At 50.3% G+C, this 25,002-nt stretch overlaps 1 long non-coding RNA gene across 2 annotated transcripts; it reads right to left on the bottom strand.

The window, feature by feature from the left end:
• Positions 1–858: 858 nt before the first annotated feature.
• Positions 859–23,769, bottom strand: LOC109146444. 2 transcript variants are annotated; one of them, XR_002048437.3, is made up of 5 exons: positions 23,431–23,769; positions 5,313–5,625; positions 3,401–3,608; positions 1,327–1,460; positions 859–1,195 (listed from the first exon to the last, which is right to left on the bottom strand). It is a non-coding gene; the product is annotated as an uncharacterized LOC109146444 (long non-coding RNA). The 2 variants fall into 2 exon arrangements; XR_002048436.3 differs by having other exon boundaries at positions 859–1,460.
• Between the last annotated feature and the right edge of the window lie 1,233 nt (positions 23,770–25,002).

Genomic DNA, 25,002 nt, shown 5'->3' with positions numbered 1-25,002 from the left:
TTTTTCTGGTGTTAACCCCCCCAGATTGCCTCTAGCAACAAAGCTCAGGCTTTGGCAGGTTAGTCCTAGTTAAGGGCATATGGCTCGTTATTCCCAGTGGGAATTCAGCCAGAAGTCAGCCAGAAAATCCAGATTCTCCTAATTAACAACAGCCAAACATTTGGCTAAAAAATCATGAGGGTTTTTTGCTGTTGTTTGTTTGTTTTATGTTGGTTTTGCGTGGCTTTCTACCCATTTATCCCTCTTTTTTTTTTTTTAAGGAAAAAACCCAAGGAAAAAACCCACACCACTCTGTGATTGATGGAGCAAATTATGCTGCAATTATCCTAACGATGTCCTTGTGATATTATTGGGAGAATGTTTGGTTTTGCCTATGACCCTCCTCGGATTTGCCGTGGATTTCAATAAAAATTGAAATAAATTTTGTTGATTATAAATCATCATTTGGGGACAGTCTTCTGTTTTTGTTTTTGGGGTTTTTTTTGAGGGAAGCCAAACTGCTCTTAGATGGTCCAGAAGAGGCCACAAAATTGGGGATTCCACTGGGAAATTGGGAAGGCTGGAGCACCTCTAATAAAGAAAAAATGGGAGAGTTGGGGTTGGAAAAGAAAAAGCTCCGGGGAGAGCTTCTGCACTTTCAGTATATGAAGGATGGTTTTAAAAAAGATGGACACAGACATTTTCCCAAGGCCTGGAATGACAAAAAGTAGATTTAAATTGGACATGAGCAAGATATTTTTTGGGATGAGAATGGAGAGACAGGAACAGTTCCAATGTGGCTGCCCCTGTATCCCTGGCAGTGTCCAAGGCCAGGTTGGACACTGGGGCTTGGAGCAGCCTGGGACAGTGGAAGGTGTCCCTGCCATGGCAGGGGTGGAATAAAAGGATCTTTGAAGGTCTCTTCCAACCCAAACCACTCCATGAATGTGGGACAAGCCATCCCAAAAACCAGAGTCTCCCTGGGATTGCCACAGAAAGGGAACATGAAAGGTTGGGAATATGACCAAGAGAAGGAGCTGGGAGGGATTTTACAGCCCTGACCTGCTCCCTTACCTTGGGCATGGATAAATCCTGGATTTCCTCCTCCCTGGCCTGTCAGACTTGCTCCAGGTCATCCTTTTCCCCACCTCTCTGGGCAGCAGGACACAGGTGACTCCCAGGGAAAGGTAGGAGCAGATGGAGCAGGTGGAAAGCTCTGGAATGTGCAGGGAGCTCTAAACCATGGCTGGGAAGGTTCCTTCACTCCCCAGTGGCAAAGAAACCCCAAAACTGCTTTAGCAGAGCCTACAAGGATGGAGCTGAGCCCATCTTAACACCCCGCCCCACCTGGAAACATCATTCCCTGCTGGAATTCTCTTCTCTTCCTCCTGAGTGACCTCCTCTTCCTCCCAGTGTGCCAGAACCAGCATTCCAAGCCCAGGAATGATTCAGCAAGTCAGGCAGTGCAGATTCCCAGCTCCCTGTTGGATGTGGAGAGCGAACATTATTCACATTCTCAGTCATTCATTAAAAAAAAGCTTAATCAAGACATTGCTGGGCTTTATTTTCAGTTTATTGCTTCCAAAGGCTTAATAAGAAAACCTTGGTTTCCTTAGGGATGATTCACTCCGACTTTGGAGGCTCTGGAAGGGACAGAGGCAGCAGCAGTGATTTGTGAGCTCTGGAAGGGAAAGGCAGCAGTGGAGTCCTGATCCCAGCCTGGAATGCTCCTAATAAATAATCCTGAGCTCCAAGGCAGCTCCCAGGAGCTCTCCCAGGCTCTCCCTCCACAGCAACCTCACTGGCCCTGGAAGAACCGGGCGAGCTCAGCTCTCCCTGCGCTCCTCCACAGCCTGGCTGCTGTGCTCTGGAACAAACCCCTAAATCCCTGTCCCTCTTCTGTTCCCATAATGAATCCCTAAATCCCTGCCCCTCTTCCCATAATGAACCCCTAAATCCCTGTCCTCTTCTCTTCCTGGAACAAACCCCTAAATCCCTGTCCCTCTTCTCCTCCCATAATGAACCCCGAAATCCCTGTCCCTCTTCTCCTCCCATAATGAACCCTTAAATCCCTGTCCCTCTTCTCTTCCCATAATGAACCCTTAAATCCCTGCCCCTCTTCTCTTCCCGGAACAAACCCCTAAATCCCTGTCCCTCTTCCCATAATGAACCCTTAAATCCCTGTCCCTCTTCCCATAATGAACCTGTAAATCCCTGTCCCTCTTCTCTTCCCACAATGAACCCCTAAATCCCTGTCCCTTTTCCCCCATTCCTGCTCGTGTTCCTTCCTCGAGTACCTCCCTGTGTCCCTGCAGCCCATCCTGGGTGAGCTGTTCCTGTCAGGACAGGGGTGACAGCAAAGTGTCCCTCAGAGGGGCCTGGCTGGGAACCTGCTGAGCTCATTCTGCTCCCAACCCCTTGCCTTGAGATCCAGGAGGAATCTTCTCCCCACAAAGCAGGAATCTGGGGATGGTTCCACTCCTCTGTCCCAGCAAAGGCTGTGCCCTTCTCAGTAGGATCTGAGCACTTGTTCCACACCCAGCACCAGCTGCGGGGCCAGGCTGGGGTGAACTGAATGATTTTTAAGGCTCTTTCTAACCCAGATCAATCCAGGATTCTCTGATTCTACTTCCCTGGTGCATCCCAAAATCTTCCTATTTCTTCCATGTTTCCACAGGGGTGAGGAAGGACTTTTTATAAGGGTACGTACCGGACAAGGGGGAATTTTAAACTGCCAGAGAGCAGGGTTAGATGGGATATTGGGAAGAAAACCTTCCCTGTGAGGGTGGGGAAGGGCTGGGATGGAATTCCCAGAGCAGCTGGGGCTGCCCCTGGATCCCTGGCAGTGTCCAAGGCCAGGCTGGACATTGGGGCTTGGAGCAGCCTGGGACAGTGGGAGGTGTCCCTGCCATGGCAGGGGTGGCACTGGATGGGCTTTAATGTCCCTCCCAACCCAAACCATTCTGTGATTCCAACCTCAATGATCCTGGGATTCTGGGATTCAGGAGTGAGATCCATTGCTGTGCCCATCCATCCTCCAAGACAATGCCTGTGGCCAACCAGGAACATGGAAATCCATCCTATCCCTGATTTCCAGCCCCTGACCTGAAGTTCCATAACAAACCCCAACCCTCATTTCAGCCTCTCCATAATCCAGGGGGGGATTTGTGGGATATGGGGAGGGGGCAACCCGAACCAAACAAGTTATTCCTGCAGATTTGATGAAAGGTTTGTGGGCCAAAGGGTTTTGCCTGAAACCCAGGAATTTTTCCTTCCCCGCTCCAACTCCAACGCAGCCAATTGTGTGTGGTTTGTGCTGTTGCAGTGAACATTCCCTGGCTGTACAAGAGCAGGGCTAATTACACTCTCCCAGCTATATACGTTAATTAATAATCAACATAAATAATCATAAATACATCACCCTTTGATGGTAGGATTTGACCAATTCCAGCAGTTTTTGGCACAATGGAGCATTCGAAGAATTTGGCCATTATCTGCTTTTTTTTGCCAAGCTTTAAAGGAGTTCTTTCCATGCGAAGCATGTTTTTCTTCAAGAGATTATCCTCCTTCCAAGCCAATTAAATGCATTCCAACGAAAACAGGGAGAATTTGAAATAAATGATACCAGGCTGTTGGTAAAGAAAGAGAGAGGGGGAATGAGAACACAATCGAGAGTCTGAAATTGCGGTCACTCAAATCAAACCCCTTCTGTGCACAGCTGGAAACATTTTCTCTCCTCAAATCCTGACATTTTACCACGGGAGAGGGAAAAAGGGCATTAAATCTTCCGGGGGTTTTCACTTGTTTGGGTTGCCAGAGTGAGTCTGGTGCTGCCTCACGTTCTGAATGTTTTAAGAAAGATGTTAATGACCCAATTCCAGGACAGAACAATCAGGGAAACACAGGAAAAAGAGGGAGAACACAGAATATCCTGAGCTGGAAGGGACCCACAGGATCATTGAGAGCAACTCTTGAGTACACGGATCAAATCCAGTCTTTTGTGGAATCAGAGCTGACCAAAGTGCAGGATAAACCAGTAGGAATTTGGGAACGGCAGCTGAAGGGATCCCTGACCTTCCCAACACCTGAGGTGAACCCAAAAAATGACCCTGGGGGTCTGGGACAAGGTGTTCACACAGCCATGACCCAGGAGTTGAGAGACCAGGGGAGGAGACCAGAACTTGGGTATTCCAAAAGGAATTTGGATATTCCAATGAAATTCCTCCCTGGGAGGGTGGGCAGGCCCTGGCACAGGGTGCCCAGAGCAGCTGGGGCTGCCCCTGGATCCCTGGCAGTGCCCAAGGCCAGGCTGGACATTGGGGCTTGGAGCAGCCTGGGACAGTGGGAGGTGCCCATCCACCCAGTGGGACTGGATGAACTTTAAGGTCTCTCCCAATCCATACCATTCCAGGATTCCATGAACTCTCAACCTGACGAGTCTGGCTTCCTTTGACAGCTGCTCCTGCTGGTGGCCCCACCAGAGGTGCTCCTGGTGTCCCCTCCTTGGGAAGAGCAGCTGCCTCAGGAATGAAATTCTCCAGGAAGCAGTTCCCAGAGGAACTCGAGCCACAAAGAGGAGGGAAACTGGCCCAGCCTTGAGCACTGAGGAGGAAGAGGCCACTGAAAGCTCTCGCAGGCTTTTCTGTGCAGGTCTGGTTGAACACAAGGAAGATCCAGCTGGATTCCCTTCCCAAAGCCACCAGAGAGAGCCACACTGAGCTGGGAACGCCTTGGAGCTCTTCTCCAATGCCTTCCCATCTCCAGCATTTCTGAAGGTGCAGCATTTCCACAAAGCCAGGGCTGCCTGATTCCTTGGGAAAGGAGAGCTTCACCTGGGCCAAACTACCAGGTTGGATGGAGCAGGGTTGGATGGAGCAGGGTTGGATACCAACACCTGGCTGTGTGAGCAGCCAGCTCACAGGGTGGATTTCTGGGACTTCAAATTCCCATCCTCAGTGGAAAGCTCTCTCCTGCATGGAAAGGCAGAGGCAGCTCTCCCATTCCTCCTCCCCTGTCACATGGATCCACCAGGAGTCCTATTCCCATGTCCAAAGGGTGCATCTACGCAGGGCTTAAAAAAGTTTTCCAAGTATTTTCTTAGGTCAGATCCCAGCCTGATCTACATCCATCCTGTGAGGACCCCCTCTGGAAAGGGAAGGATTCCTGCTGTTGTTGTTTCTACTCCCTCAACACCACAGCCCAGGGTCCCATTATTTTAGGAATTGTCCAAACAAATTCCTCCACCAGTCCTTCCCTGGGGGGCTCCCTAAATAGGAGAGCCTGAAACCCTTCCCTTGTCCAGCCCTCCCACTTCCTCCAGAACATCTGCTTACATCAGGATTTATGAATGTGAGAAAATAGCTGCAGTTCCTCCCAAGGTTCCCAGCAGCTTTCCCTGGATTTATCCATGACACGGTGCCAGGGTTGCTTCTGTGGAGCATTCCCAGTTCCAGTCTCGGCTGTGGTGACCACCAGGGTGTTCCTCACTGGAAGCTTCCTCATTGTGGCTGTGCAAGGGGCTGAACGATGGAGCCATGTCAGGAGGGCCAATTCCCACTTCTGTGAGGAATAAACTGCAAATCCTGGGAAAAACCAGAGCTGGCAGGACTTCTCCATCCTCCACATCTCAGGTGTTTCATCTCCCTGCTAGCAAAAAGAAGGCACAGTGAGGAACAGTGAACATTCCCATCCTTGGGAGTGCCCAAGGCCACGTTGGATGGGGCTTGGAGCAACCCGGGGTAGTGGAAGGTGTCCCTGTCCATGGAATGAGGTAATCTTTAAAATCCCTCCCAGTCCAAACCATTCCATGATTCTCTAAGCTCTTCAAACCTAAAACTTTATTGGGGAATTTAAGTCACCTTTCCCTCTCTTCCACATGGACTGAGCTGGTTCTTGCTGTCCAAGACACAGGAAGAACTCAAGGCCTCCAAGCTCAGCTCCATGGATTTCTCCCAGCTCAAAGAAGAGCTCCCAGATGCACCTCTGGACACAAAGTGCACTTCAGTAGCTTGGATTCCAGGGAATTTTCACTGAGGAACTGTAGTTCCCTCTCTTGGCTGGCTTGGAAGATCTAACAAGCCTCTTCTGGCCAATTTTTCTTCATTCCCACCCCAGCAATTAGCTGGACAGCCTCACTGGATTCCTGCATTATCCTCTTGTTTTCTGAGACAAATTTAATAAAGTTTCCAGGGGAAAACATCTCCCAGACCAAGCTCCAGTTGCTTTTTGCCTTTGATGCCTCCCAGGAGCAAGTCTGGACTAACAGAGCTCCCAGCAACTGAATTCCACCTTTTTTTTGTCTGCTTCCCTTCCCGGCGAGCTGCTCCAACGGGAGGTTCAGTCTCTCTGGCAAATTCCCCAGCTGTGTGAAGTGTTCTCAGCCTCCTTCCACATCTGGGGCTGTAAATCCGAGCCCAGCTCAAGGTCCACAAATTGCTTCATTTATCTTGGAAAGGCTCCTGTGGATGTGCCTGGAACCCAAATTTTTCTCAGCTCCTCATTTCTGTTGGGCCCCCCATTTTTTTTTCTTCACTTCTCCCACCAAGAATTGAAGCCAAATATAGACATTTCTTGTCCCACATCCCGATCTAAATAAAAACTGGGCCACAAATCATGTTTTTGAGGTTTTTTTTCCTTCAAGCAACTCGTGTTGTTTTCCTGAGGAGCAGTTTCTCTCTCAGACTCAGTTGCTCTTAGGCTTGTTTACGGAAGGAGGAAAAAAATCAGTGACAACTTCAGAGAGATCCTTTGGTGAGATCCTATTTACAAAGTGTGCCCACCAAGTCCTGTTTCCCGGGAAAAAAACAAGCAGGAGCTGATGACAGCACATTTTCCTGCTCACAGTTTCTGAGTCTCCCCCTCCTGTCGGTCCTGTTTGTGTTTTCAGGACACATTTAACCATTTCTGGGGGTTTCTTGCTTTTTCTCTTACACAGTGACTCCACTTTGAAGGAGTGGAGTCACTCCACTCATCTATTTTTTCCTCCTATGAAACTTCCTCCAGAGCAAAGCTTTTGCCTCGAGGCAAGTAGTAACACCTTGCTCTAAACAGCTCAATATCCTGTTAAATCCAGCTCTTCCTCCAGCCCTCCCATCCCTAAACCCAGTTTTACTCCCTCAAGCACTCCCTGGCATTCATCTCCTGGAGCTACACAAAGCAACCTGATCATTATCCAGGGAATCACCGGGCACAGCCTGGGGATGAGGCTCACAAAAACCGGATTTGGGCCTTTCTCACACACAGAAATAAAGTTTTGTTGTCCTTTTTAGACAACTGCTTCAGTTCATGGCCACAGAGACCTCCTGTGTGCCTCAGGTGGGCTGAGGCAGGGATTTGACTGATTTCTGTGTAGGTTAAATCCTATACCTGCCTTTGAAACCAGACCCTCTGCCAGGTTTTGTGCTGCTCCCAAATCCAGGCCTGGAAAATCAGTTTTGCCTTGGACGGTTCTTCCTATGGTCACTTCTGGAGCACCAACTCCAGAAAAGCTGGGGAAAAAAGGGAAAAACCAAGGTGTTGCTGATGCCTTAGGTTTTAACTTTTATATTTTTCAAATTCTGTACTGCTTAGTGTAACTCTGAAGTTTCTTGCAGCCTGTTCACTCTGCTCTCTCATGCTAGGCAGACATAACAAAGCCTCTCCAGGCCTGCTCTTCAAGGACACCCAGACCGTCCTAGCCCCAAAAAGTATAAACCAAAAAGCCTCTAAAGGGGGGCTAAGCTGAGGGGAATTACATCATTGAACTGAAGCTTTAATTGGAGAATTAACCCTGCTGTGCAAATGAACCCAACCTATAAAAGGGTGAGGAACTCGTGCCCTGCCGTCCACCTTGGGGCCCATCTCAGCAGTGGCCTCTGGCCCCCAGGGGTACCTTTCAAGGCCTTTCAGATAAACACCTACTTTTATTCCCTTACTCCTGCCCAGTCTCTGTGTCCAGGAGGCCTCTTAAGGCATCATTGCTTTTCCCAAAGGTGATCCTGCCCCTGTGCCCAGCCCTGGGGGCACCTCTGGGGTGCCGTGCCCAGCTCTGGCTCCTCAGCCCAGCAGGGCCAGGGAGCTCCTGGAGCGGGGCCGGCGGAGGCTGCGCAGCTGAGGAAGGGCCTGGAGCAGCTCCGTGCCCAGCACAGGCTGAGGGAGCCGGGGCTGCTCAGCCTCGAGAGGAGCCCCAGCTGAGAGGGGCCCTCAGCCCTGGGTGTCCCTGGCTGCAGGGAGGGCTCAGGGCAGGGCCCGGGCTCTGCTCCGGGCCCGGCAGCGGCACCAGAGCCACGGGCAGGGCCTGAGCCCGGCAATTGCCCTGCACAGGAGGCAGAACTGCTGCCCTGGGCAGGGCCCGGGCTGGAACAGAGCCCAGAGAGGGGCTGGAGCCTCCTCCCTGGGGATATTCCAGAATATCCACACTCCTGGGCCCTGGGCTCTGGGATGATGCTGGAGCAGGCAGTGGCACCAGATGGGACCCACTCTGGTCCCTTCCAGCCTCACCCATCCTGGGATTCTCTGCAAGAATTTTTTCTTTCCAAATATTCCTTTTATGCATCAAACTCTCAAAGTCAGGATTAAGGAATGTTGGCTTTCCCTAGGGAAGTCAGCAGTCCCTGAGCCAGGCTTTTCTCATAGCCAACTATATAGAGCAGGATTCATCCCAACCTCCAACAGGTGTTTAAATTCAGGCAAGAAAGTTGAAATTTAAGTTATTTAAAAATGGTATTTAAATTTCGGCCAGAAAGTCAAAGTTTAATTTATTTAAAAATTTTATTTAAATTAGGGTAAGAAAGTTGAAATTTAATTTATCTTAAAATGGTATTTAAATTTGGGCAAGCTGCTCAGGGGGGATCCCAAATCCCACCTCCAGACACTTTCCAGCTGACCCAGTTCATCCACAACCCTCATTTACCTCAACAAAAGAAAGAGAATTTTTCTTCTGGACTTCTATTTCTATACTTTTCCTGCAAATTCCAGGTTTCTATCACAGATCTCTGGAGAAAAATAACTCTTCAGGGGCTTAATAAGGATGGAAACATCTTCACCTGGCTGAATTCCAGTTCAAGAGCTCACCCAGACCTTTGTCACCTCATGTCATGCAAAACTGCACTCCCAAATCAAATAATACTTAATCAAGCACCTTAGAGGACTCTGAAATAAATAATTTGCAGCATTTTAGCCCAAATTACTGCTCTTTACTCCCTATTATTGTTCAAACAACTCCCAAGGCATCCATAGGGTTTTATAAACACAGAAAGCAGGGAGATCTCAGCCCATAAAAGCTTTGGATGGGAACAAAAGGAGCAGCAAATGAAGGCAGACTCTCGTGGGGGGGCTGAGGGAATGCTTACAACCAGGATGGATCATTTGGTGTAGCTGTGAAAATAAAACTGTGCATTTTTCTGTTGATATTTCTGGCATTTAATGCTTGAAAAGCCTCTTCCTGAGCCCTTCTGGGTTTATGTGCAGGGAAACGTTTGCTCCATCAGAGTCAAGAGACTGCAGGGTTGGTCTAAAGTCTCCCTGTTTTAAGCAGAATCTCCAGGTTGGAGCATCCAGACTCTTGGGAGCAGCCAGGGAATGCTGACCCCAGGCCAATCCCAGGTTGTTTCCCAAGGCTCTGGGAGTGGAGCCTCTATTGGAAAAACCCTGCTCTTGTTTCCCCATCAACCTGGCTGAGGAGGGGAGGGGATGGCAAGAGGGAGCTTCAGATGAGATGGGAGGGAAAATTTCCCTGCCAGAGTGGTGAGGCCTTGGGATGAGCTGCCCAGGGAGTGCTGGAGTCACTGTCTCTGGGAGTGCTCAGGAGGAGTCTGGATGTGGCCCTTGGGGACAGGCTTTGGGGTGCTGCTGGTGCTGCTGGGGTGGCACTGGGTGATCCTGGAGGGCTCTTCCCACCTTGGTGATCCTGGGATTCTGCTGACCTGACGGGGTCCAGCAGAGTCACTGCAGTGGGAGTGTCACCAGCTCAGCCCTGTCCCTGCCACTACAGTGACAAAAATCACTGTACTAATCACTGCATTAACAGATGGCAACGACTTTAATTTGTTTTAATCAATAATATTGAATAGCCTAAATATGAATTCAGCATGCTCATATGATCTCTTCCTGCTGGAAAGGAGGTTATCACCTCCTGCTAAATCCTGAATCCTGCGGCTTGTGACACACATCCCCTTTTCCCACAGCTTCCAAGGCCACCCTGATGCCACAGCTTCCTCTCAGGAATGGGACAGAGGTTCTTCCCATTCCCGTGGTTTACCCACTGTTGGGATAACCACAGACATGGGGATGAGGAAATATGAGCAGGTCTGTGCAGAGCTTGGTGGTGACACCTGAAATTCCCCAATCTGGAGATGATTCCCTGAGTTCCCTTCAAAAAAATTCCAGCACAACCTCCCCCGTCACCCTGGTAGAGTTGTCCTGCTCATTCTCCCACTGATAGAATAATGGAATTATGGAATCATGGAATGATTTGGGTTGGAAAGGATCTTAAAGATCATCTCGTGCCACCTTCCACTATCCCAGGTGGCTCCAAGCCCCATCCAAGCTGGCCTTGGACACTTCCAGGGATCCAGGGGCAGCCACAGCTTCTCTGGGCAGAAGATAGGTCAAAGCTTCTCTTCTCTTCCTAAAACACAAGGATGAAGCTCCCAGTATTCCATGGGCTGCTGACCACTGGAATTCCCTTTGGAGAGCCTTCCCCAGAGCAGGAGCTTTTCCAGAAGGGTGGGGTTTATCTCAGCGCTTCCCTGCTCCAGAGTGGCAGAAATTAAAGCAGAGCTGAGCAAATCCATCAGGGAGGAATCTCTGCAAGGTTTGGATGGTTTGGAGCAAATGAGGCCCAGGGCCACCCTCTGGGTGCTGGGAATGACCCAGGAACAATGGAGAGCTGCCCAGTCCATGGGCACCAGGGGCCATGTCACAGAAAATGGGGACACTGTGTGCCTGGAAACCAAGATGGGATGGACAACACACAACCAGTTTAATTCCTTTTCCCATCCCAATCTTCCCTGTTTCCCTTTCCCAGACTGAAAGTGCCCTACAGACTCGTCCCCCACCGTCCCCACCTTCCCCAAGCCCAGCTCTGAGCAACACCCAGGGCAAGCCCATCCTGCAGCAGTCACGGAGCATTCCAGATGGGACACATGGAAATACTTCCATCCTCACAGCAGTGCTGGGCACAGGGCCCCTGGGAAAAGCAGGGCTACAAGGGGTTTGGTAAGAGAGGTTGTTCAAAACCCAGCACAGCCCCAAATTCCTCCGTGTGCTGCCATAGGATCCATTGTGCAAACACCTATGGATCTGCAGGAACTCATTCCGCCTGCCTGGGAGGGCCTGGGACACTCAGGGTGAGCTCTGGCAATTGGAGAACATCAAGAATTCAAAACCTTCGTGTGACTCACACTGCCCAACCCATCCCCCTAAGGTTACTTGGACTTAGTATGCACAGAAGGCACATTGTTATTTCTGCTTCCAAAAAGTCATGAATAATTTACCATTCATTACCTAAAACCTTCTTTTTTAAATTATTTTTGGTTTTTTTTTACAATTGGCTTCATCCAAAAGAATGCGAAAGCAGAGAAAACGTTCATTTCCCAACCTCTTCTTAGTTCATTGGTGCTGAGCATCAAAGTAGCCCTCAGAAAGCTTTAGTTTGCAAAAGATCACATTTTTGGGGTCTCATTTGAAGAACAGCATTTGTTGGGGAAGCAAAATTCACCTCTGCTCCTGAAAAAAGGAACACGGGGGGAAAAAAAAGGGAAAAAAAGCTGGATATTTGGACAATGCTCTGAAGCACAGGATGGGATTATTGGGGTGAGAGTGCAGGACTGGATGATCCTTGTGGGTCCTTCCAACTCAGGATATTCCATGATTCTAAAGGAATGCATCAGAAGTCGCACTTCAGGCTACCAGAGGGACATGGACTGCTGGAGTCTTGTTCCCCCTGCTTGGCATAAGTTGGAAAATCCTTCAGAATTCCACCTGAGATCATTGGAAATGCCCCCAGCCAGAGCAGCTTCCTCTGCCTGCTGTGGGAAAAGAGATCCCTCCATGGCAGGCCTTGTCCAGGTGGAATCTGGCAGCTGCTGCTTTTCTGTGTGGGAATCACACCTGATCCCACTGGGAATGACACCTGCACCCACTGGGAATGACACCTGCAGTGTGGGGCCTGTAGCAGTTACCACACAAACTGATTTTCATGGAATTGCTCCACCTGGCTGAGCTGAACACATTTCCCAGAGGTTTCATTTTGGTGTCCAGACAAGTGAGGGGGCTGGGATGGGATTAGGCCACTATTCCACCAAAAACCCCAAAAAAAGGGTCTTACCCTCAGCCCCCCAGGCTTATCCCGAGCACTCAATTCCTCCCTTCAGGATTCCTGGGGGGAATCCAGCTGGGATGCTGGCCTGGGTTCAAACACCCCTCTCCTTTTGGGGAGGGTGATTAACCTGGAGCAGCTCCCAACCCTGCAAACCATTGTTTAGTGCATCCTGGAGAGGGCTGAGGGCTGCGGTGGGAATGGAAGCACTGGAGCTGTGAAAGGTTGCACTCCCTGATTCCTGCCAGGATAAAATGATCCTGGAACTAAAGCACTCCTGGCACATTTAGCTCGCTCCCAGCCTCCCTTCATGGGTCTGTTTTCAGATTTTTTAGAATTTCTGTAAATACTTCAATCTGTCCCATCTTTAAAATTTTAGCTTCCCATTAATGAGGCAAATTAATTGGTGCTCACCAGTGCTTGGCACAGCCCAGGGAGGATCTTCCCCATGGTTTTCCTGTAAATCCTGCAGGAAGGGAAGGGATGGTGCTGTTTTATCCTTGGCATCCCAGCACCTCTGGTGCAGCAGCTCCACCTCAGACACGTGGTGGGATACAAGCCCCTTGTTCACATCTCTGCCCCTTCCCCTCTTTCCTGTCACCTCTGCACACCCACATCCACAGGGATTGCACTTCCAACCCCTCAGCCCCAGAGGAATCCCTGGATGCCTTGGGCTGACCCTCACAGATCAATTCCCACCTCCAGGAATGAGCAGGAACAGCTTCCCACAAATCCTGCTCAGGATTCCTGTGCCTGGGGACACTGGGCAGGCACGGGGGCAGGACAGGACCTGTGGGAGATTCCTCTCTCCAGGTGCATTTTCCTGTGGGACAGGGATCCTGGTGAAGCTACTGAAACACCAGCAGTGATCTGTCCCTTTAGCATGGAACAGTGCCAGGAGATACCATGGAATGGTTTGGGATGGAAGGGGCCTTAAAGATCATCCAGTTCCATCCAGGAACATGTCCACTATCCCAGATTGCTCCAAGCCCCATCTGAGCTGGCCTGGGACACTTCCAGGGATCCAGGGGCAGCCACAGCTTCTCTGGGATCCATCCTGCCAGGATACAGCCCTGGAGCCTTTGCCAGAGGAAAGCCTGAAGAGGAGAGGGATTTGCTCCTCCTCCTTAGGTAGAGGAAAGGCCCAGAAAGTTTTGTTTCTCACCTGAGCTGGACACAAGCCGAGCACTGGAGGAAGGGCTGTGCTGGCTCTGACTCTGCTCAAATCCTTCTCCCTCATTATCCTGATTGGATTTTTCCCTCTCCAGCTCCTGCTGTGCCTCATCAACCCTGGACTGACACAATCCCTGCATCAGGCCTCGGCTCTGAGCAAGCCAAGCCTCCTGCTCCTCGCACAGGGGTTTACTGGGGCCAGGGCTGAGGTAGCCCTTTGCTCCTAATGGAGTTCCAAATGAAATCCCATCCTCCAGGACACAAAAATCCTGCAAAACAACACCCTAGAAGAGAATAAACCCCAACAGGAAAACCACCAACAGTGAGCTTGGAATCAAACACATCCAAAGGGGGAAAGAGGGGTTGGGACAAGAAAAACACCCATGGTGCCTGAGCCAGTTAAATCCAGCAAATTCCATCAATCACAGAATCCCAGACTGGTTTGGGATGGAAGGGACCTTAAAGCCCATCCAGTGCCAGCCCTGCCATGGCAGGGACACCTCCCACTGTGCCAGGCTGCTCCAAGCCCCAATGTCCAGCCTGGCCTTGGGCACTGCCAGGGATCCAGGGGAATGCAGCACAATTATTTTCTAAGCAATTGTGGCTTTAATTTGTCTCCTACCATCCCTAAAACCTGAAAATCTGTGCAACATCATCCTTATAAATATGGGGTAAATTTACTCTACAGGTGACACATCACTGTAACAGCCAGGTCACTTTTAAATTTATATATTAATATATACCAGATACCTATTTATATACAGACTTACATATAACCCCCTTTTTTCTTTATTTTTGTGCTATGAACCATATATATATATTTTTAAATGAACCTGTCCCTTTGCTTTTAGTAAAAATCAGCAGTTCAGTGCCAGAGCAGAGGCTGCTTGACTGTGAACGTTTGCATCTTTTAATGGCACTTTTCAATTTTTTTTTGATGTTACTTTCCTTTTTTTTTTTAACGTTACTTTCCATTTTTTTTTTAATGTTACTTTCCATTTTTTTTTAATGTTACTTTTCATTTTTTGGTGTTACTTCTCATTTTTTAAATGTTACTTCTCAATTTTTAAATGTTACTTCTCAATTTTTAGATGCTGCTTCTCATTTTTCAGATGTTACTTTTCATTTTTTAATTGTTACTTCTCATTTTTTAAATGTTACTGTTTTAAATGTTAATTTTTGTTCAGTGTGGTGGTACCAAGCACCAGTTTGCCCAGTTTAGACTTGTTTAGCTTCCATGAAGGAAAACTTGAGCATGACAATCGTAAAGGAAAGGAAAAGGAAAGGAAAAGGAAAGGAAAAGGAAAGGAAAAGGAAAGGAAAAGGAAAGGAAAAGGAAAGGAAAAGGAAAGGAAAAGGAAAGGAAAAGGAAAGGAAAAGGAAAGGAAAAGGAAAGGAAAAGGAAAGGAAAAGGAAAGGAAAAGGAAAGGAAAAGGAAAGGAAAAGGAGGAATGGATTCCCTTCCAGGTGGCAGCTCTGCAAGGAGCAGAGGTGAAGGCACCCATATCCCAGAAGAAGCTGGGATCCAGAGTGATCTGCAGTCCAGTGTGAGGAAGGAGGAGGTTGGACAAAATTTGGGATGTACATTTATATTAGTTGGAAGTAAAATTCATTGGGATGTGGAGGTCTCCACATGAGCGTGGCCAGTTTGGAAACCTGACTGGTTTTCAAACCTTCTGAGCCTGGAAGTGCCTGATGTTCCCTGCCTGCAGGGTGCGGCCTCAGAAGGCCCAGCACAGGCAGGATGCAGTGCCAGGAGCAGCAGCTTTCCATGTTTTTGGAATGACCCAGCTTTTTTGGAATAACCCAGCTCACCCCTCGTGCCTTTGCCTGACAAACCTTCAAGGGCTTTCTAAATCCGCATGGAGCGATTCCCAGTGGGGTGCCCGAGAGGTTCTCCCCCTGTGCTGGGGCACATTCCCAACAGGGAGGACCTGCAGGGGCAATTCCCAATAAAAGGTGGTATTATTGCCTGCTTTTCCCAGCTGGGAAATGGGATGGAACTCCTGGAATGGCAGCTCAGGGCAAGGAGTGTTTAGAAGCAGCTCCCAAGTTCTTTTATCTCCCCTGAAGACACAGCTCCTTGTTTTTTCCATGTTTAATGGCTCCTCAAAGTAGGATAAACCATATTTTTATCTTTGTTGATCATCAGAGACTTCACAGGAGAGCTCTTATACAAAAAACTGGGAATTATAAACAAAATTAATTCCCAAATCCTGCTCTGGAGTGGTTCAGCACTTACCAATCCAGGCAGCTCTTAGGAGGTGTGGAATAGGGAGAGTTATGGGATCAACCAGCAGGAAATCTGCTCTGGGACCATGCAGCCAGGTGGGTGAGCCTGGCAGGAGGAGATTAAACAAGACTGGGGGTAAATTTGCATTAATTGGAGTTAAATTTGCATTAATTGGAGGTGTAAATCAGGCTTTGGGCACACTGAGGAGATGCTGGGCCTGTAAATAATGACGCAACACAATAAAGATTCCCCTGGCTGCCCTCAGGACACAAAGGCTCCTGAGATGGGATGAAGGAGTGGAAAAAGAACCAGCAAGGGAAGGGCTATCAGTCCCCAGGGTAGAAAAAACAGGGAATGAAACAAATGGGAATAGCCTTGAGGTGTGCAGAGCTCCCTGATCTTTCTCAGCCTCCCAGCTGCCCCCGTTCCTGACAGAGCCATAAATAGTGAAAAGAAGGCTCTGGAGCTCTTCAACAACAGAACAGTTTCCAGGTATCCTATCAGCAGGAGCAGTTTCCAATGTTTATCGTGGAGATAAAGCAGGAAAAACATTGCTCAGGCTCAGTCCCATTGGCCACAGTGAGATCAAAACCCAAACCAATCTGCTCAACTGATTTGCTCCACACTGGAATTTTTGAGCCCTATTTTGCAGTGGAGATCTCCACTGCCTTCCCAGTTCGTCAAAACACTGTTATCTGGGATAACAGGGCATGGATACAATGGCTAAAGAAGTAAAAAATGCACTTTTTGAATCTTCCCCCCAGAGATTTGCAGGGGATCTTGTCCTCTTCAAACTCGAAGAGATGGCCAGGGGTTGGTTGGGTCCTGTGGAGGGAAAAGCTTTTGGCTGGTTTGGGAATAACTTCCAGTCACTGAGGATGAGCACTGGGGGCCTCACAGACTCCCAGTGTTCCACAGATCCATGTTCTTGTTAGAAGGGGAAAGGGAGTGGAAGGACATTCCTACAGGAGGGGAAAAGGCAGGAAACGAACACTGGCAATATCTGTGCTTATCCACACTCGCACAGGGCCTGGTGTCCCTCGGACTTGCTGCTTCCACAAGAAGAGCCCAGGGCCCAGGAGTGTGGATATTCTGGAATATCCCAGGGAGGAGGCTCCAGCCCCTCTCTGGGCTCTGTTCCAGCCTGGGCCCTGCCCAGGGCAGCAGTTCTGCCTCCTGTGCAGGGCAATTGCCGGGCTCAGGCCCTGCCCGTGGCTCTGGTGCCGCTGCCGGGCCCCGGAGCAGAGCCCGGGCCCTGCCCTGAGCCCTCCCTGCAGCCAGGGACAGCCAGGGCTGAGGGCCCCTCTCAGCTGGGGCTCCTCTCGAGGCTGAGCAGCCCCGGCTCCCTCAGCCTGTGCTGGGCACGGAGCTGCTCCAGGCCCTTCCTCAGCTGCGCAGCCTCCGCCGGCCCTGCTCCAGGAGCTCCCTGGCCCTGCTGGGCTGAGGAGCCAACGCTGGAAAAATCTCCATTATTCTTCTACCATCCTTTGTCTTAATCCAGAAAAATCCCACCATTTTCCTTTTTGGAGCCCCCAACCCCTTTTTTCTGTCCTCAGCCTCTGTGCCAAGCAAAACAGCATTCCCAAGCCAGCTCCAAACTTCACTGTAACACTTCTCCTGAGCTCCTGAAGCCGTGGTCTGAACATTCCTCAGGGCTGAGTTTTCTAAATCTCTCCACTGGCTCCACACATCTGTCAAATTTTGGGGGTGAGACAAACAGAGGCAATTTATCTTGGAAAAATGGCAGAAGTGGGATGACACTATGGCATCCCACTGCGAAATCCCAGCTCGGAAACACCAAAGCTTCTCGGCAGAACCTCTAGAATGGTTTTGGTTTTAATGCAGCGTGGAGAAATCAACATCAGAATTTTTATTCTTGGGAATGACTGAACTCATCCAGGCAAGTCTTCCCCAAAACCATCCATCTGAGGTGGCTGCTTGATCCAGCACCACTGAAATGGTCCAATATTTGTAACAGTGTGGGAGATGCAGGAGAGCTTCCTGCGCTCTACCTGTCCATGCACATCCTTGTGCCTGTCACGAGAGGGAATCAACAACAAAAACAGGCAGCATCCTGCTCTGGCACCCTTTGGATTCTTCCCCAGTTCTTCTGGCATCCAAACAGTGTCCTGGGGTAGCAGGAGAGCTTGGAGCACACCCAGGTTTCACCCCCAGGGCTGTGGGGATGCTCACAAACACAGCAGAGGGGAGGGATGCTGCCAATGTCAACAATTCTGGAGTAGATGAAGCACCCCAACAACTCGGTGGAAGGAGTGTTTTGGAAAACAGACGGGCCTGGCACGCTGAGAGCTTTCTTTGGGCAGGAATTGTTCCCTGGGAGGGTGGGCAGGCCCTGGCACAGGGTGCCCAGAGCAGCTGGGGCTGCCCCTGCATCCCTGGAAGTGTCCAAGGCCAGGCTGGACATTGGGGCTTGGAGCAGCCTGGGACAGTGGGAGGTGTCCCTGCCATGGCAGGGGTGGCACTGGGTGGGCTTTGAGGTCCCTTCCCACCCAACCATTCTGGGATTCACCAATTCTCCCACTTGGATGAGACCTCCCAGAGCCAAAAGGAGAAGATGGAGCTTTTTCCCTGCACCCAGTTTCACTGGGAGTCACACTCTGGAGATTCCATGGAGCAGTAGAACAATCCACACCTGCTCCAGAGTCCTGGTGCATTTTGTTGCTGTCACAGCTCTCAGAAATTCCAGCTGGGATTTCCTCCCTTCTGCAGCCTGGCTGTGCCAGGGTCACGGTTCCTGAGGAAAGCTGGCACTGGCCCCAGGACTTGTTAAATGTCACCACAGGGAGTGGGAATAAGGGAATAAAATCTCAAAGGGAGAGGGAATTCAACAGGAGTTCCATGCCTAAGCTCTGTCAGAGGGAGAATTCCCAGGCATTCCCTCTCGAGCTTCCCTCGTCTCTCCAGGTGTGCACTCCACAAATTCAGAGCTCTCTTTTCCTCCTATTTGTTTCATTCAGCATCTCATTCCCAAGGAGCAGCTTCTCGGTGCACAGCACAGGAAGTCCCTGGGATAGCCAGCCTTGTTTTCCACAGGGAAGTGTGTGTGGAGTCCGAAAGAGCCGAAGCTTCTAAAAATACTGCCCTGAACGCTCTCCCTGCAGCTGGATCTCTCCAATTTTCCACTGCTGGATGCTGCTGCCAGGGTGAGAGGAGCTCCCAAAGCCAGCCCAGTACTTTTCCATGGAAGGATGAAATCCCTAAGAATAACAATTTATCAGAGGAGCTGTGGCTGTTTGACCTGGCTCATTTTCAGAGATTAGGAACCAACGAGCTCCCAATGAATTGTGGTGACTTTGTGGTTGGGATTTTTTTTCCCTCTAAGAAGTGATTTTCATGTTTCATCAGTTCTCGGCGTAGGGGGGAGGAATGCACATCTGTCTTCCCAAGTGGATCAGGGAGAGGATAATAACAAATAATGGTAACTCACCCACGTGGAGGAACTCTCATCCTGCAGGAGCCCGGGAATGCTGCTATTTGTGGGCCAGCCCTGGAGCCTGCGGATTTCAGGGAGAGCAGGAGCATCACACAGGGCAGGGCAGAGTCCCTGGAACCCTGCAGGTATCCTGTGGGAATCTCCATAGGTATTAGTGGAGAAAGAAGTGTTTCTAGCAGAGTTTTCACATTCCTGCTCTCCTGGAGCAGATTTCCTACGGGAACAACTCCTTGGTATTCCATGCTGCCTGAAGAGCAGGTCAGTGGAAGGAATGGGAGATATCCCTGTTGTGATGGAGCAGAGAGTCATGGAATGAGCTTGGAAACCCCTCAGGATGTCAGTGACTGACAGGGTCACTGTCACCACCTCATTTAATAGCACAGCCCCTGCGCCCCTGGCCATTCCTGCAGGGTCCCACCTGGTGCCAGCTTGGCCAAACCCCAAACGTGTGAATGCACACAATGCCAGGCTCACGGAATCACGGGATCATGGGATGGTTTGGGTTGGAGTGGACCTCAAAGCCCACCCAGTGCCACCCCTGCCATGGGCAGGGACACCTCCCACTGTCCCAGGCTGCTCCAAGCCCCAATGTCCAGCCTGGCCTTGGGCACTGCCAGGGATCCAGGGGCAGCCCCAGCTGCTCTGGGCACCCTGTGCCAGGGCCTGCCCACCCTCCCAGGGAACAATTCCTGCCCAATCTCCCATCCAGCCCTGCCCTCTGGCACTGGGAAGCCATTCCCTGGCTCCTGGCCCTCCAATTCCTGATGAAAAGTCCCTTTCCATGTTCCCTGTAGCCCCTTCAGATCCTGGAATTTGCTGTGAGGTCTCCACACAACCTCCTCTTCTCCAGGCTGAACATTCGCAACTCTCCCATCCTGGCTCCACAGGGGAGGTGCTCCAGTCCCCTTAGGAATTTTGTGGCCTGCTCTGGACTTGCTCCAACACTTCCACATCCTTCTCATGCTGGAGGCACCAGGACTGTTCCCGCTGTTCCAGGTGGGATCTCAGGAGAGATCCAGTGGCAGAATCCCCTCCCTGCCCTGCTGCCCACAGAGCTTTGGGTACAGCCCAGGACACAGGGCGGGTTCCGGGCTGGATCAAGCTGGAAAGTCTCCAACTCCTTGCAGGGTTTACCAGGCAAATCCTGACTCCATGGAAAGCCAAGAGAGTGGAAAAGGACACTTCTAGATGCCATCAGTGAGATGGAAAAAGCAAAATCCCCCCCATGTCAGGTGCCTCCTGCACTTCAGACATTTCCCTGCTGTCTCCACCTCCTTCCCACCATCCGAAAACATCGGTGCTCAACTAATGAGCTGCACATTCCAGCTCTTTCCCAACTCCAGCCTTGCCCACTGGGATGACTCAGAAGTGCCAGGTGCAACTTCAAAGCAACCACCAGGGTCGGTTGTTGTGATAGGATCCCCAAATGAGATCCTGAGGACACACAAATTAAAAATATAACGGCGAATGATGAAGATACGGACGTGCCACTTGGGAGAAATTGCTGGAAAAACCACCCAGCTTCGGTGCTGGAGCAGGATTTCCATGGGCTGAAGTCCCCTAATAGCAGGGAAAGCTCTTTCCCATCTCATGGACATCTGACAAACAAAATGGGAAATGTTTTTAAGGCCTCTGCCAAATTTAGCTGCTGTTTGCTCCTGCCTGGCCCTCACCACCACTCCAGAGGTCACACGAGGAATGGTTCTCACAGCACAACATCAAGTGGATCCTCCTCTGTCCAGGATAATCCCAGCCTCCCCATTCCCTCCAGGAAAACCCTGTCTACGTGCTGGGATGTCACATCCCCTGGGCACTGCTAAATTTGTCCAGTGCTCAACATCTGGGAGATGTTCACAGGCACAGGACGTGGGGGGAGGAGCTCCACAGAGCCATCCCTGCTCCGAGTGTTTGCCAGGAAATCAGCCCCGTGTGAGCACAGAAAAGGTGCAATTCCAGCCCAAATTCCAGCCTCTGGAAAAACTGTCACCTCCTCCTGCAGCTGCTGATCCTTCAGGGGACCCTCAGAGGTGGCAGCAGTGGGGCTCTGTCACTGCACCGGCAACAGGAGCCCAAAAATGTGGGGACAGTCCTTGCAGGAGGTGGCCACCAGTCCTACACCTCAGCAAACCCCAGGGAGAATTCCAAATCAATGGAGCTCTTCGGAAAATACCCCTGGCTCATCAGTCTGGAGTTACAGCTGGGCACCAGTACATGCAATCCAGTGTCGGTGGGGATGGGGCTCTTTTCTCATGGATAAGCCTCTTTCCAGATATTTCTGGGACATTTGTGTGGGCATTTTCTTTTCAAGAATTCATGTAAGAATCAAAAAACCTCAGAATATGGTGCTGGGGTGCAAAAATCACTCAACCGACCCTCCTGCTGTGCCTCACACAGGGCTTGGGCCCACCCTGAGCCCAGCTTTGTTAAGACACACACAGACATGAATTAGAGCTGGATTTAAGGGTGGCAGAGCAGATCAAGATTGCTCAGGGCAGTCCAAATAATGCTCCATCCTTTTTCCAGAAGCATCCACCATCTCTGGTGGCCTCTGCTCAGGGAATATTGTGGTGCCAAGGTCATTTCCACGGAATGAGATAAACCCAGATTGTCCTTGGGAATTTGGAGACTGAAAGCATTTGATGAGTGAGGGTTAATTGTCCTTCAAGGCACTCTCTGACCCTGCCTCAGGGCTGGGTTTGCCTTCCTATATCATGGAATTCCAGAATGATTGGTGCTGGAAGGGATTTTAAGGATCATCCCAGTGCCACCCCCTGCCATGGCAGGGACACCTCCCACTGTCCCAGGCTGCTCCCAGCCCCAATGTCCATCCTGGCCTTGGGCACTGCCAGGGATCCAGGGCAGCCCCAGCTGCTCTGGGCACCCCTGTGCCAGGGGCCTGCCCACCTCTCCCAGGGAACAATTTCCTGCCCAATCTCCCATCCAGCCCTGCCCTCTGGCACTGGGAAGCCATTCCCTGGGCTCCTGGCCCTCCATGCCGTGGGAATTGTCTCTCTCCAGCTTTCCTGCAGCTCCTTCAGCCCTGCAAGGCCACACTGAGCTCAGCCCAAAGCTTCTCCTCTCCAGGCTGAACAATCCCAGCTCTCGCAGCCTTTCCTCCCAGCAGAGCTGCTCCATCCCTCTGCTCATCCTGGTGCCTCCTCTGGCCTCTCTCCAGCAGCAGGTCAAAGAATATCCCAAGTCCCAGTCCAGTGAAAGCAAAGGAAGATTGCTGAATTTGAAGTCTCAACTCCAGAGCAGGCAGGGACTGATCCAAAGAGGATTAAAGGTGAACAAGCTGGAGGGGTTTGTTCTTTGAAACAAGTGGTTCTTAGAACATTGGGAGTTGACCCTTAATTTGTCCCATTTTTACATTAAGCTGGGAAAAGTAAATGGATTTTCCAATCCAATCATATTTATTTTGTTCTAGCCTGTTATAACGAGCTTGTGCTGCCCTGAAGGCAGCTCTGCATCCAGGGACTCCATTTCAGAGCTGTTGGTTTGTGGGAGAAGAGCAGGAAAAAGATTGACTTTGATGTTTTGTAGCCCACGGCAGAACAGTTCCCGAGATCCCCTCCCCTCCGAGGAAAGGAACCTTCTGGCTGTCAGCACAGTGGGTGCAAAAATAACATTTTAACATCCAGCAAAGCTGCTGGTGATTGTAAAAAAAACATTCCCAGAGTTTGGGATGTCTGAGCACACAGGGAGAGCACAGGAGAAGGTGTCCAGCAAGGAATTCCATGTAGTGTTTGCATCTCTGCTGCTCCCACCTCCTTGGGAAGGTGAATTCCCCAAGAGCCGAACAGGCTGATCAAACATGGAACTGCTCCTGGGCCAGGGACAGCAGCCAGGGAGCGGCTGGAGCTGGGCCAGGGCAGGGTTAGGTTGGATTTTAGGGAAAGGTTCTTCCCCCAGAGGCTGCTGGGCACTGCCCAGGCTCCCCAGGGATATGGGCACGGCCCCGAGGCTGCCAGAGCTCCAGGAGCGTTTGGACAGCGCTGCCAGGGATGCCCAGGCTGGGATTGCTGGGGGGTCTGGGCAGGGCCAGGGGTGGGACTGGGTGATCCCTGGGGGTCCCTTCCAGCTCTGGATATTCCAGGATTCTGTGAAGGTGACAGTGCAGGACAATGGAGAAGCAGAAATTCTCCTGTTTTGGGATTTTCTCCCAAGACTGGCAGAGCAGGAACTCCGCAATTCCCAGAACACAGAGAACATCCCTGTCCCCACCACAGCCACCAACCTGAGCTGGGAAAATCCCAACACCCCCCAGCCCTCCACATCCCCAGCAACACTCACCCGTGTGCTCCTTCATCCAGGGATGTATTCCCGAGGGGTTTGTCCAGCTCTTGGCTTGCTGGGATCCCTGGACACAACACAGACACCCATAGGATCATCCCATTCCCAGAGCTGCATCCAGGAGGCCCAGCTGGGTAATTCCTCTGCATTTCCATGTTGAGACTGGAAATTCCCATTGAGGACACACCATTCACCACTTGGGAGGAACAAGAAGGATTAGGATGAAGGTGGAAGTTCCCAAGAAGGACACAGAGCTGAGTCTGAGCTCTCACCCTCACTCTGCCCTTCTCATTCCCAAGTTTTCTTCCATCCTAATTCCCACATGGCCACAGGGTTCCCTTTCCGCACCTGCACTGACCCATCCCTCAGGCAGATGGGCAAGGCCTGGGTGTTGCAGCAGGAAACGGCTGCCTTTCCCCACATTCCTCTCCTTTGCCCAGGTGGATCCCACCCACATTCCTGATTTCCCACACCTGGGGAGGCCTCTCTTCCCATCCCTCACCAAGAGAAAGTCACGGAGGGTCTAAACTTTCATGAAATCATGGAATGGTTTGGAAGGGATTTTCCTCCAGCTCAACCCCCACTCTGTAATAAACAAGGACATCTCCAAGATCCCAAAACTCCATCCATGTGGGTGAGGCATCCACAACCTCTCTGGACAATCCTTTCCAGTGTTTTTCCACCCTCATTGTAAAAAAATTCTTCCTTGTATCTGATCTAAATTTGCTTTTAATTTAACCCCCTCACCCTGTGTCCTACAGGCCCCGTTAAGAAGCCTGTCCTTAAAATTCCTTGGGCTATTTCATATTTCTATAGAACTGAGGTCCAAGTACAATCCAAAAATGAGGAATACTTTGCTTGAAGTGACTGTGAAGGACAGGGATTAAATTCAGCCCCAGTTCCAAGCAGGTGATTGTTTTTGGGGTTGGAATGGGATTATTTTTTATATCCCTTCCAACCCAAACCATTCTCTGATTCCCTATTCTCTCACCCTGATTCCAAGAATATGGAAGTGGGAAACAAATAAAGAGGGCAAAAAAAGAAGTGAAGGAGTCCTCAATAAAAACACATCAAAATATTTAAACATATTGTGAGCAGTGTAAGAATGGAAAAGAGACCAAAAATAATCCCACAGGAGGAGAGAGGTGATAAAGGGACACCCAGCCATGCTCCGAGGGGACATTTTTCTTCTAGTTCTGTTTCACAGAGGAAAATCTGGAAAAATCACCTGATTTCCAAATCTGGAAATAGAAATTTGACTTGGCCCAAAACCATAACCTTGAGCAAGAGGAAATTCCTGGTGAAACTGAGCTCCCTTTGCCTCTTTTGAGACCTGGGATCCTCATTTGCAGCATTATTATCCTCAAATGAAGGATTTCAGGGATGTTCCCCTGCCCTCAGTGCCCACGGCAGAGCCAGAGCCTGGCCCCACGTACAGCTCTGCAAAACCCCACTGGAGAATCCACAATGGGAGGAAACCATTCCAGTTTGGAATCAGATTTCATTTTTAAGCATCCAAGAATTTAAGCAGAAGCAAAATAAGATGTTTCCCCCTTAAATTAGGAATCTGCC

This window comes from Corvus cornix, chromosome 1 (genome assembly GCF_000738735.6).
Source record: "Corvus cornix cornix isolate S_Up_H32 chromosome 1, ASM73873v5, whole genome shotgun sequence".
Taxonomy (NCBI): domain Eukaryota; kingdom Metazoa; phylum Chordata; class Aves; order Passeriformes; family Corvidae; genus Corvus; species Corvus cornix.
Note: the sequence above shows the minus strand (reverse complement) of the source record. Positions and strands in the feature narration are given on the sequence as shown.